This window comes from Dermacentor silvarum, chromosome 8 (assembly GCF_013339745.2).
Source record: "Dermacentor silvarum isolate Dsil-2018 chromosome 8, BIME_Dsil_1.4, whole genome shotgun sequence".
NCBI lineage: Eukaryota > Metazoa > Arthropoda > Arachnida > Ixodida > Ixodidae > Dermacentor > Dermacentor silvarum.
The window spans coordinates 52,575,554-52,588,713 of record NC_051161.1 but is presented as its reverse complement, the minus strand read 5'-3'; the positions used below and the strand labels follow the sequence as shown (position 1 = coordinate 52,588,713).

At 42.4% G+C, this 13,160-nt stretch overlaps 1 long non-coding RNA gene across 1 annotated transcript; it reads right to left on the bottom strand.

The window, feature by feature from the left end:
• Window positions 1–1,471: 1,471 nt before the first annotated feature.
• LOC119461230 (uncharacterized) lies at window positions 1,472–11,658 on the bottom strand. The gene is made up of 3 exons (XR_005193945.2): window positions 11,239–11,658; window positions 9,696–9,915; window positions 1,472–6,004 (listed from the first exon to the last, which is right to left on the bottom strand). It is a non-coding gene; the product is annotated as an uncharacterized LOC119461230 (long non-coding RNA).
• Between the last annotated feature and the right edge of the window lie 1,502 nt (window positions 11,659–13,160).

The window sequence follows — 13,160 nt, the reverse complement described above, 5'->3', positions numbered from 1 at the left end:
TATCATCAACTATGCTTCCCAATAACCCAAGATAACTCTTATTTTGCACCAGCTTTACGTTTATTTGAACAAAGGTCACGTCCAGGGCAATGTGTGATGAAGCTAACTTTCCTGGCCAGATTAGAAGCACTGCAAATCGTTTCTCAACTCTATCTTTTTGCGCTTCTTTTTCCGTTATATGAGGCTTGTAATATGTTTCTATGGTGTTCTCAATGAACCACAAAGTGCGCATTCTTTATATTTGTTTAAGCTTAGAAGCATGCTATAGGTAATGTGTAAAAAAAAATTTAAGTGCGTGGTAAATACAGGCCTTAGTAGTAAATGACATATGCAGGCTATCCAGAGCATTGTAACCGTGTTTTGCGAACCACGCAGAATTTAACATGCTGCCTTGGGGGGAACTGTGAACTGTGAATATGGCCAACATTTCTGCTAAGTAAGTTTCGTGTGGTTGAATTACTGCAATTGCAAAAAAACTTTACCAAGTGCTTGAAAACGTTGCATGCTGGCAATGCTCCAAAGGGACCAGTCACATAGTGGCAATGTTTTAATGTGTGCGAAAATATTAAAGGCAATTGAAATTTTTATTGCAACTGCTCGAGAGAAACAGCTTCGCTGGAACTTGGGTTGTGATTCTGCAAGGTCACACAAGTCTGTAGTTTTTTTGTGTTATAAAAGGACAATTACTAATACATTTATTTTGTTTTTCTCTCACATCCTTTTAACGGGAACCCAAAGCATGGTACATGATCGTTCTTGCATTCTGCGCCCCATCGAAAGCTGCCGGAAATCGAATCCGCGACTTCGTGCTCCGTAGCACAACACCAGCAGCTGAGCCACAGCGGCGGGTTCCAGAAATTTTCGTTGCTCCAATCTGACAGCAATGCCGCAGCTTGAGCAACAACCAATGAGGCAAAATTAGCGAGAAGCAAGAATATGCCACATTTGGTGAGAACGCTTCCCAACACGGAGGAAAATAAGGACGACCTCCAATAACTGGTGAATATTTGTGGAGAGGAGGCAGGTATTTTAGACTTATTTAGTGCCCAAGAATCATGTGTTGGTGGTGTGTGTGTGTGTATGTGTGTGTGTGTATATATATATATATATATATATATATATAGTGACAAAAGCAACACAATTATGCTACAATGATCAGAACTACCTACAGTCACGGCATAATTTGGTGTATTGTGGATAAAGTGATAGTATGAATAAATGGTTGCAATAAATACAAAGTAATTTGCAAAATGCATACTGGTGCAACGGCACCAGGTTTCACGTTTGTAAACAGACGAGCATGCCTGGGACGTCACACCAATTATAGATTTGAAATTAAGCAGAGGACTATTGGCAGACTACCTTTATGTGTGCATGACATCACAGTAGATGAAGCGATCGAAAAAGATCTGGGGCGGTCGAAATGTCAAGTGCAAAAGGCAGAAAGCAAGCAAGCACCGCACAGCGATAACAGCGGCCAGCGCAAATATATTTCTAAAAATAGGTAATACACCGTACAAAACACAGAACAAGATGCAAAGAGAGACGCACAATGGCAACAGCACTCGTTTACGCCAGCTGAATGAAACCAGTGACACGATTGCAATGTCAATAGTGAAAAGCATGTAACTTGTGAGTATGCCTTCTCACGTATAACATAAAACTGTCACCGAAATTTTGCAAACCAAAACTGCAACAGAGCATCAGAAATAGTATATGAGTAACACTGATAATATTTGACACCATGAATGAGTGAATGATAAAGAAAGTGCCTATTTCCTGAGGTGCGAAACACTATGCCAAAACTTTACTGGCTCCAAAGAGCGTTTGTGTTGAAATGCACGGAAATATGAAAAAGAAAGAAAACAATATATACCATTACTCTTTAAAAAAATATGCAACTATTTCCAAAAGATTCAGTAGGCAGCATGCAAGTCCTCACAAGAAAAGGTACAAATGTAAAGCCTAAAAATAGAGAATACTTAGTTCCTCACTTAAATTATGTTAGATCTTAACATGAACAAGGCATAAACTTGAACATACAAATAGTCTTGGGTCTGTCAGAATATCAGAAACCATATAAGCTTGAAGTTAAAGTCTACACTAAACAGCTTAAGCTGCCTGGGAAAGATGCACAACATCACACAGTTCATCACAGTCTATAACCGCACAAACACTGGGCTTAGCAAGCTGAAACACGAGTAGACAAGTACATATAAGCATGTGATTACACTGCCAGAAAACAAACAGCCTTGTCTATGATAACATATGCATAATAAGAAGGGAAAACAAAAGTAGAATGTACAAACAAAAATAAGTATACAAGCCAAAACACGCTGTTAAGAGGCTGTTCCTCCCCCCCCCCCCCCTTGCCAAACATTAAAAGAAATTAAAACACAACAAGCAGCAAAACCACAATGCCTTTCCAACAGCATGATAAACAAATCGACCAGCTTAGCTGAACACTGCAGTAACACATCACCATACTATTTCAGCTCACTTCGTTCTACAAGACAACTGACACATTTCAGCAAAGCAGCTATGAAGTAGTAAGATAAACACAACATTCTTCAAACACAAATGCATTTTTCGCAACACAGTCAACAATTCAAAATGAGGTTTTACGTGCCAAAATCATGATCTGATATGAGGCACGCCGTAGTGGGGGAGTCCGGAAATTTAGACCACCTGGGGTTCTTTAACGTGCACCTAAATCTAAGTACACGGGTGTTTTCGCATTTCGCCCGCATCGAAATGCGGCCGCCGTGGCCGGGGATTCGATCCCGCGACCTCGTGCTCAGCAGCCCAACACCATAGCCACTGAGCAACCACGGCGGGTGCAACACAGTCACAAATAGCAATACTATACAGGGGCAAATTAATTTGTTCCATGGTAACAAGTGAACAGGTATAATTTTTTAACATCTCGACCACAATCACAAAGATAGCAATGTATATATTTTCGGCACATAGCTGCCCTATCTACCACATATTGAAAGTACCTGCAGGAACCTTTATTTCTTGAGCATGAATGACAATAACAATGAAAAATTGACACTGTGTTTAAATTTCATGCTATCAGAAGGCACTAACATTGTCCCTTGACTGCACTGTATTTTAAGACCTGGTGCTAGACAAGCATGTTAAATGAGTATACACTGTAGAGTATAGCTAAGTAAAACAAATTTGTCTGTCATTAGTTCTTGAATAAACACTTCTCTGTAAATAGAGAAAAAAATGAAAATGCCAACTGGTCCTGCGCACACCACAGTGCACTGAGTGAGTGAGTGCTTCCTGAAATTACCTGTGTGCCTAGTAGTGGGGACATCAGATCTTTCTCGGAGAGCTAGGACATCTTTGGGAACATGCCTGGGAATCAGCAGTTGTCTGTCATGATAGTTCAGTACTTACGGAAAAAATAAAATCCTGTAAAATTCTCCCTTGGCTGCATCATTACAAGAAATTATTACTAGATCAAATAGTTTCGCTCTGGTCCACAGCTATAACAAATGTGGTGAATACCACGTTCAGGGTGTCGAATTCGAAGAAAGAACAAAGTCGCGCTCATTATGCACCAGTTATACCAAAAGCTTCTCTTCATTCACAACTTTTTGCATTACCAGTGAGCAAACATCAATGCAACATGTATTACATACAGTAGAACAAAGGCTTCTTACAAAGACTCAATTACAAGAAAGGTTTATTGCACAGCCATGATTATATTTCAGACCATGCCATATTCAAGAGAAGCTAAATGTTCGATATTACAGTTTTCCCACGGAGCTTTCCCACGTTATGTCCAGACGTCCCTGTAGGTAATATTGCAAGATACTTTACTGCTTCAGGTGTCTCAAGTATTTCGAAACAGCTTGGCTGCACTATAATGTATAGGAAGCCATGTAATCAACTTTTTTCTGAATCTTATTTGTTTTTTTGAGCTCATAGCAATGGCCAACTGCTTGTCAGTCATGAACACTATCAAGCTACTATGTCCCAGGGCACGGGATCGAATCCCGGCCGCGGCAGCCGTAATAAGGTGTCTCAATGTACATTGTGAAACTTTGTTGACAAAAACGTGTGACTGCTCACTTTGACCTGTGCTCACTTGCCTCCTATATGGAGAGAACTTGGTGATTAGGAGAAGCCAGAAGCACATGGAATCACTTCAGAAGCAATAAAAATGCATGTTTTTTTTTTCCTCCTAAAATGCAAGAGTTATTTCTAAAAAGATTTGCAAAATGCCTTCTCTGCACTGCACATTTCATAGCAATGGGTCTTCATGACGTCTGCATGCAACTTTAGGCGCACTTAATACAGAAAGTATAACTTTGGAATGTAAAAACTCTGCCAAGCATTGCTTAGATGTAAAACATACTCACGGCAATAAACTTATGGTCCTTGTCCTAATCCCAAGTCTATCTAAATATGTTAGTGTACTGAAAATGGAGCGGTTTATGACAGCACTGAGCAGCTAAACAATATGTGCATAACTTTGGGCATCACAAATAGGGACACAGAAGCAGAAATATGGTGCTCACATCCATGCTGTTTCTTTTTTTCTGCTGACTGTCTCTCTATTAGCACTATCCAAAGTTAAGGTTACATACCAACCAGTCTGATGATAGTGCTTGTTAAATGATGTGGTTTGACACATGAGTTTTTCGTACTATGTATGGACATTCTGATGGCAATGCAATTATCAGCATTCAGCCCGTGACCAACAAGCAGCATTCCAATAACACCTCCTTTTTTTCATGATCTACATACTGTTCAATGTATGGGATCACACAATACAGGCCACAAGCATTAGACGTCACAAGGGCAGAATAATGTACCCCTAATAACTACTGCAGTAAAATGTCCTATAGCTAGAAAACAAATGCATCAAGCATCTCTGTCTCAGACAACTTTGCACTAATCGTTGTGTTATCAGGGGCAGTACTGAGTATATGATTATTAGGCACACTTGCAAAGTACAAACTTCAAAAGACGGTAAGTGCTCTGGAATGCATTGCAATTTTGTGTGGCAGTAGGCAATATTTACATATGGAGGTACGTTATTTGCAGCATTCTACAGCTTCTTTTGTGTAGTCTGGCAACAATTATAGTCACCTTTCTTTGTGGTAAGCATGTAAACCTGCGCCATTCCACAGTGGCAACCAATCTTTTATGACCCATAAAAAAATGCATCAACTTGTAACAGGTACTGTTTGTAATAAGATGAAGAAGCGGGCACTCTCTACAAGGCAACTTTGTTTAGTTGTATCACCCTGCAGAGGGAGAACTTGACAATGTCAAAATTTGGGCTGTATCCAGTGAACAGCTACACAAATGCATAAACTAAACTGCTGAGCCCAACGCACAGTTACTCACCCGATTAGTGCTGTCGGAAAGCACAAGATTCTTCAACATTTAACAAGCTATGTCAACAAATAGTCAACTAGCACACTGTTACTGTGTATATATGTAGAGGGTCACATCTTTCTTTCAGTGTAGCGAATGACTTGACAAGCAGCACAAGAGAAAGACCAATCAAGAAATTTTTCGAACCTTGTGTCACTCAGTCACATCTTCCACCGCTGTCACACTCTCCTCCACCGCAGTTCCACCGCATCCTCCTCCACCGCTGTGACCTCCTACACCACTGTCATGACAACTGCTATCAAGGCCCCCACTGCCATGGCCGCCGCTATCATGTCCAGCGCTATCGTGGCCAAAACTTTCGTGGCCGCTGTCAGCGCCCCGACCAGCTTCCTCATCGCTGCTGGAGTGACCAATGTCAGAAGACCAGCCACCAGGAGGGTAGTAGGAGCCGTAGCCAAAGCCGCTACGTTTGTAACCGTGGCTCTTCTTATGCTTCTTGTACTTCACGGGGGCTGTGTGCTTCTCTGGAGAGCGACAGTACCGGTAGAGGATCCCAAGGAGTACTAGCACAATTACTATCACAACGGCAATGATGACGCCAGTGATTACAGATACCACCATGGCCTCGTTGTACTTCTACCTAAAAAAGCCCAACGCAAGATGTGGTTACAAAAGGCACTCTAAGAGAAAGTCAAGCATGCAGATGCTGTGCCTATAGTGAACTAAGCATAACTCTGGTACAGTGCATTTATATGTACACAAGGCTGAATGTAACATTTATTGCGATGTTTTAAATAAAGAAAGATAACTACAGCCTTCAACTCTTATGATACAAAAGTTATTTCATACACCAGCACAGGTTTCCCACAAATCAAACTACTTACAACTGCTACCCAAGTTGCTGATTCTATAAGAAACTGCACAATTTCCTGATAAGATCTCTTATATTACAATAAACATGTGCTTCATATGATGGGCACTGGCTTTGCTTTAATATGAGGCTTTCAACCTTTTGGAATAAACACCCGCTTCATATGATACGTGCTGGCTTTGTTTTAATATGACGGCCTTCAACAACCTTTTGGAAATTAGAAAGCATAAAATGTTACAGAAAACTTACAAGCACATTCAATGCAAGTAGCACAGAAAAAGGGTAATACATCTCATCAATCTCGCACTGAAGCTACAATGGGAAAATTCATCCCAAATGAACTTTCTCCTTCCTCAGCTTTGAAACACATGTTTAATAATTAACAAATTCTCAAAACTCGGGACTCAAAAACTTCCACAGGCACAGCAGATTGCCTGCATTATTGTTACTGTGATGCAAATATGACTAGGAAATAATGGCCACGAAAGATGAATAAGTGTTACTTTTTAACATAGTAAAGAAAAAACTGACACATTTTCATCAACGCAGGCAGTTCCACAAAGGTTTTTTCTTTACAAAAACTTAATGCACTTCAGTTCATGGTGCAACGCAAAGAAACAGACACTGCCTCAGGAATGTCACTACATAAACAGTTAAACCTGAACAAATGCTGTGTACGCAAATGCCTCAACATGTCTCAACATGTCTCAACAAACACTAATGTCCCAAGTGGTACAGAATTCTCTCAAAGTTTTATGGTTATTTCCTTGGCAGAAAAATGCTGGTCATTAGCAAATAAAATGAAGGCAGGACTTTGCTACTTAAATTACATTTTCAGCACCACCCAAACCACGGTGGTGATGTGAAGACAATTTCATCACATCTTCACATACTTTCAAGTTCTGCTGCACAGGAGGATGTCCAAAATGTTGTCAGCTTGAGTCCTTTCACACTTAACAAATGTGATGTAATTCTTCAGCAATGATAATTGATTACCTAGCCTTGAGCAGACACTTCAACCTTCGTATTCTCAAATGAGACTCGACTGAAAGCTCTTCAGCTGGAGCGTGGCGGCACCTCTCTACCGATGAATACGCCACACTGTAATAAAGCTTCTTGCCGATTCCTCCGAGAAGTTGCTTGAGAAACGCACATTCATTCCAGTGCATTCGGATAGCCACCAATAGCATATGGTTGAAATATGTTCGCTCACAAGTCAACCAGGAGTGGCATTAAAGAGCAGTGACCACTTCAGTTTGGAAGCGGTGCTGCCACTCCACTTCCCTGTATGGCATGTAATTGCTCTGGTGTAAATCATTGTGCAGAATACAATCAGCTGCATTGCATTTATTTAACCCCCACATCACAAAAGCTTTGCTTTTCAAATTCAAGCGTGGGTTGGATCTGCATATTTCTATTTTTATACAGTTTAGAGGATTTGGACCTTCATATTTAATGCAAGAAAATGACTAGTTAAAAATATGTCAGTACCTTTTCAAGCTGGATTGGTTAATTACACTTCTGGAATAACAGAATGACAACAAATTAGTATTAAATTTCCTCATTACTTCTGGAAAACCAGTCTTGCCATGAGAGAAATATTCGCAAACCAATGCAAAAACGAATTAAAAATGCAAGTTCCTGCACTAGTGCCTCATCATGAGATTCGAACAGCATTTGCTCAGGACTAGTGAGAGGTTTATTGATGAACATTGGTTCGTATTGCAAATGAAAGGGTACAGAAACTGATTCTAGTGAGTTGTTAAAACAACAAAAATACCCAAGCCTAAGAAAATAATGTTAACACTTAACGTTAAAGAACACACTTAGTGTGCTCTCTAGTGTTTCTCTACGATTGTTCAGCAACCATCATTTCAGAAACCACCGCATATGCCACCATCAGCAAATCCATCCCCAACACATGCACCACCATCACCATCACATGTGCCACCATCACCAACCCCGCCACCATTTCCATCAACGGCACAATGGTCTGCAGACGTCATGTTAATTAGCAGACCCGTTGCATACATGGCAACTTCTGTGCCATCATCTTGCTGCTCTTTCAACGATCGTTGTGCAGCTTTTACATTGCAGTAACAGCACGAAAAGATGACGAGTGCGAAAAGTGAGGCAAGGCTGATGAGAATGATGGTTATGCCTTCCATGGTGATTCACATGCATCCGATGGGTGAAGTGCACACACAGAAGAGGAAAGGTGTTTGGTCAGCAGCACAGTGCAACGACATGCCGCTCTGCAAGCAGAAAGAATAAGCGACACTAGAAACATCTCGCAGTAAGCAGGCAATGTGTGAGTAGGAAGCCAAGAAATATAGGTTCGAAACAAGAAAAACTGTCAGAACACCGAAACGACACAATGCATTAGCTGACTGGCATTAGCTGCAGTAGTAAATTCATCAAATAAGAAAGAATATCATGAATCACTTTTTCCTTTTACATGCAAAATATTGTGCCTAGCGGGAAACCACTCAATTTTGAGTTAATACATACAAATGGATTAAAGAGTCCGTTTCAACTACACGAGTGTTATATTCAAGTAAAGTTTATTCCGCACTTATGACATCGAGGACATAAGGTTTAAGAAATGGAAGGACACAAGCGTTTGAGTCATCACTTCTTTTATCGTCAGTGTCGATATTTTCACCTGCGATATCAAGAATGCAATCTATCTCACCCATATTCTATATTCTTGACCACTATGAGGTGAGCAATGGGTGAAATCTGCAGCTCAGCTGATATACTATGAGACAAAGAAATGTATTCACTTGAGACAACAATAAAATAGTGGCTTTATGACCAAATGCAGGTGTCATTTTTCAAAGAAGCAGATGGGCACTACAACAAAATTAAACATGGGCGTGTACAAGGCTTCGGAACATAATGTTGGCATGAGGCATTCTTTCTGATGCCACTAATTTTAAAAAATGGGGACTGTTTTCATTATATGCACTGCGCTACAGACTTTTTCACAACACTTGATGGACGTCCCCATGTTTGAGAATGAACTGTGGCAGGAGTACTTTCACTGTACTAAAGCAATCTGTAAGCAGCAGGTGCATAAGACACCCCCCATGCACAGCTACCAAAGTCAATAACGCAGGCATCTCAAGTGATGTGAAAAGGTCTTGATATATTCAGAAAAAGGAAGGACTTAAAGATACCGAGTTATATGGAAGATCAAGATTCAGGCCTCACCTGCTCAGCTTCAAGTGCCAGCAGCTACAACACAAACAGAAAAGCAGTGAGAATAGCAGGCAGTGCAAAGCCCGAACAGGAAGAGAAAACAATGAGGTTAGGAAGTGAAAGATGCAAGTGGCAAAGGAAAGTGCAGCAGTGCTTCTCAGTCAAAAAGGAGACACATCTTCAGAGCCTATAAAGCTAATGTGATGCCGATTTGTGCAGCAACAGAACCCTAGGTGAGCAAAACAATGATGCCTACCACCAGTCCACCTTATTTCAGAGGACCACTCTTACAACGGCCTGCGTCACGGTCTCAGTGATGGCTGCCATAGGGACAGTGCTGCCCAGTTGCGAACGTCGGCATGCGCACCAGAGAACACCCACTAGGGCTACCGAAACCAGCAGCAGACAGGATGCAATCAATGCTGCCCGCTCGGCAATCTCCATGGAAGTCCGATGCAAGTTGGTTGGTAGTAAACCTTGAACCGATGTCACATGCGCCAAATCAGCTTCCAGGTAGTCATTAGTTTTCAGCAGGTGAATACACTGCTGCTATTTAATGCCATTTCATGCTGATCACTCACCAGCACTATGCGAATCAGAAAGATCATTACAACTTCAAGCAATTTAACAGCCAATGATCATGCTTTGCACATCAGCTGCAGCTGTGTTAAAGTGAACTTAAAGTAAGCTTGCCCTTGTTTCCCACAGCTGTACTGTACAACCCTACAGTGAGACACTTGAGATTGACAGCACATCAGCTGCAGTTGTACAAGAGCTGTACAACCTTAGTGAGACCATGCAGAGTGACAGCAAAATTATCATGATAAAGAAAGAGTGACACAAATCCTCAAAACGACTTTACCCCGTCCTCCAGCTGATCAATATCTCTTTTTCATACCAGGCTGCTTACAGTGCAAAGAGTTCTGTACATAATAATGGTGACAAGTTCACAAAATGATCCTAGTTCCAGCAGACCTGTGAGAGCAGATCTCGCCATACACTTGTGCAGCTTCACATTTTTCTTTCCTTCCTGTGCATGCTACAATATGCTGCTCGTTTCTTATGTCACTCTGCATCTTCACTACATTCAAGTTCTAAAACCTGCATCTTTAAATAGGCGATACAGAAAGGGACATGCACGTTAACTTAAGTACCTGCTATTTCTGGCGCACAAAAAACTGCGTGCACATTTGTACAACGTTAATAGAAAGATATGCGAATGCTGAAGCGGACAGCTATATGTCAATTTATTTACCTAACTGCCAGCGTTAATTATTCAGAGCTGTGGCAGGCATATTTACTGTATGCAGCTGTTAAACAATGTCTTCGACCCAAAGCAAGAACCGAACTTGCTGATAGTTCTCCTTGTTGGGCCTGTAAACGAGGTAACGGATTGTATTGTCCCGGGTTTTATAAGTGTGGAATTTTACAAATAACAGGGTTCCCGCGCATCCCCTACATTGGCAGGGCCGTACATTGTTCGGTCGAAGTCATTTTGACTCATCAAAAGTTGTTGCCGTTTCGCTTCCCCGATAACTTCACTGGTCATTTCACTGTTCAAAACAGGTTCTACGGCCTTTGACAAATAGTGGACATAAGTTGTAGTCCACAGGATCGCGATGAGCGCTAGCACGATGAACGGGTGGATTCTTCTAGCGCACATCCTCTAGTATTTCAGTCTGACAACGCCTGCATTCCTCGTGCAATAACTGGCACCGAGATGCGTTTTCTGACGGGACAAAAAAAATATATCCTCGCGGAACATATTAAAAGCGAGCACTGAAATGAATAGAACTTACCGTTGCGCAGTGACTGCCAAAACACACCGCAGGGCGATTCTCTATGTTGAGGCAAACGTGAAAAACGACACCTGCGAAGACACCGTACGACTGTCCGTCCGCGCGTGCGGCTACGTTGCAGCGGCCAAGGCTAACCGCTTTGGCGAACTTTACCGCGTAGTCGCCGGAACGTAAATTTCCAGCGTGTGGCAACACACAAGCAACGTAAACGACGTCCGCATGCTGGCGTCGCTAAAATATTTATTAACTCTCGACCAAAGCTTGTCGTAACCTCTTGTTTGTTGTTCAGCTAATCAACTCGTCGAAAGCAATTTACCTTTAGCAGTTAAGCCGTTAAGCGGACACACATACGCAAGGGTTCAGCTGTTAAGAACAAAACACGAGTGAGTACAATTAATTGGACGCGCACAAAAGGTAAAAACTAAAGAATGCTCCGACTCCTCCCAGCTCCTCCTTGCAACAGCCCAAGCAAGCTCTGTGAAAGCTGCGAAGGAAAGTCGGCGTGTGTCACCCTTTTTACGATAGAGAGCAGCACCAGTTCCAAGCTCCCCAACGGCGTGGACAACCGCGTTGGACATGTCTACTCATAGCCTCCTCGATAAACTCTGTGCCTGTCAAGACGCCGAGACAACAATAGGGAGGCGCCGTCGGCAGAGTTGCAAACTGCCGCCGCTCATTTCGCTGAGGGCGCCACCGACATAGAGTGCCGCCGCGTCTCCCGTCTGCGCGGCGGGCGAGACGCCGACTGTTTTAACTGCTGCGATGGTGGCACAACGATCCACTGGGTGACCAGAGCCTTGTTTATGGCGCTGTAGAGCACCATAGTAGTGTCTCGAATAGAGTCTGTGAAAGTGCGAGCGCGGTTGCAGCAACTGTAACGTCAAAGCGGATCGCGCGTCGCACGTAGAAAAAAAAAACACAAAAAAACGAGAAAAAAAAACGCGAATTTGTACATTGTGGTTAATACACCCTTAGTTACCGTAGTAAAGTGCAGAAAGTACGCGTTAGCCACCAAGCGTTATTACAGTTCTATCTTGTCAAAAACTTCTTGCGACGCTGCTCTATAGTGAGCCGTCCTTCTTATATTCTTCTTCTTCCATTCTTATAGTGAGCCGTCCTTCGGGCCTCGGCACACGTAAATTCTCTAGATTTTAAAGCAAAAAAATATCTAGGGACTTTAGGCGCACGTTAGTAGCATACTATTTTTACGACTTTCAGACAAGTTTTCCCCAAGTTCTTTTGCATCAGATGAGCGTTGTGGCCGACGTGAATATTCATACCCAGAAACCTTTGCACTTTCTATCACGTCCGTGTGCCTTGGCGACCAGGAAAAATAGAAACAAGTATTTAAGGACCTAGAAAAGGCGCCGCATGCCTTGAATAAGCAAGATGCGAGCAAATATTTTATTGCAAACGCTTTGTTGAACGATGCATGCAGCTCAGACATACAAAATACCGAGATGCATACAGTTCAGACATACAAAATCCCGAGGGCGCTTCTGTCACTATATGCTTTGTCATTATATGCGTTGCTCGAAGTTACATGTATCCACGTGAAGAAGTTCATGGTGCTTCACCCGCACATGATGTCTGTGAACCAGCGTGGCCTCTTCGATTTTTTTTTGACGTGATCGCACGTCAAAAGCATCTAGCAATCACGGTCGCTCAGCGTTAAGCTCAGGTCCACGATCACCCAAGAAAGTTTAAAATTTGTGGACCGTATCAACGCTGCTAGGTTTGACCGTAATGCACGAGAAAACTCGACGAAAACAATGCACCCGACTTGCGATACCAGCGGAGGTAACGGAGAGAGACGGAGACGCGGGCACACGGCAGGAGTCATGAGCTAGTCTACGTCGGTGGCGCCATCTCTCGGTAGAAACGACCAATAGGGAGAGGGAAAAGCGACGGCCTATCAAGCG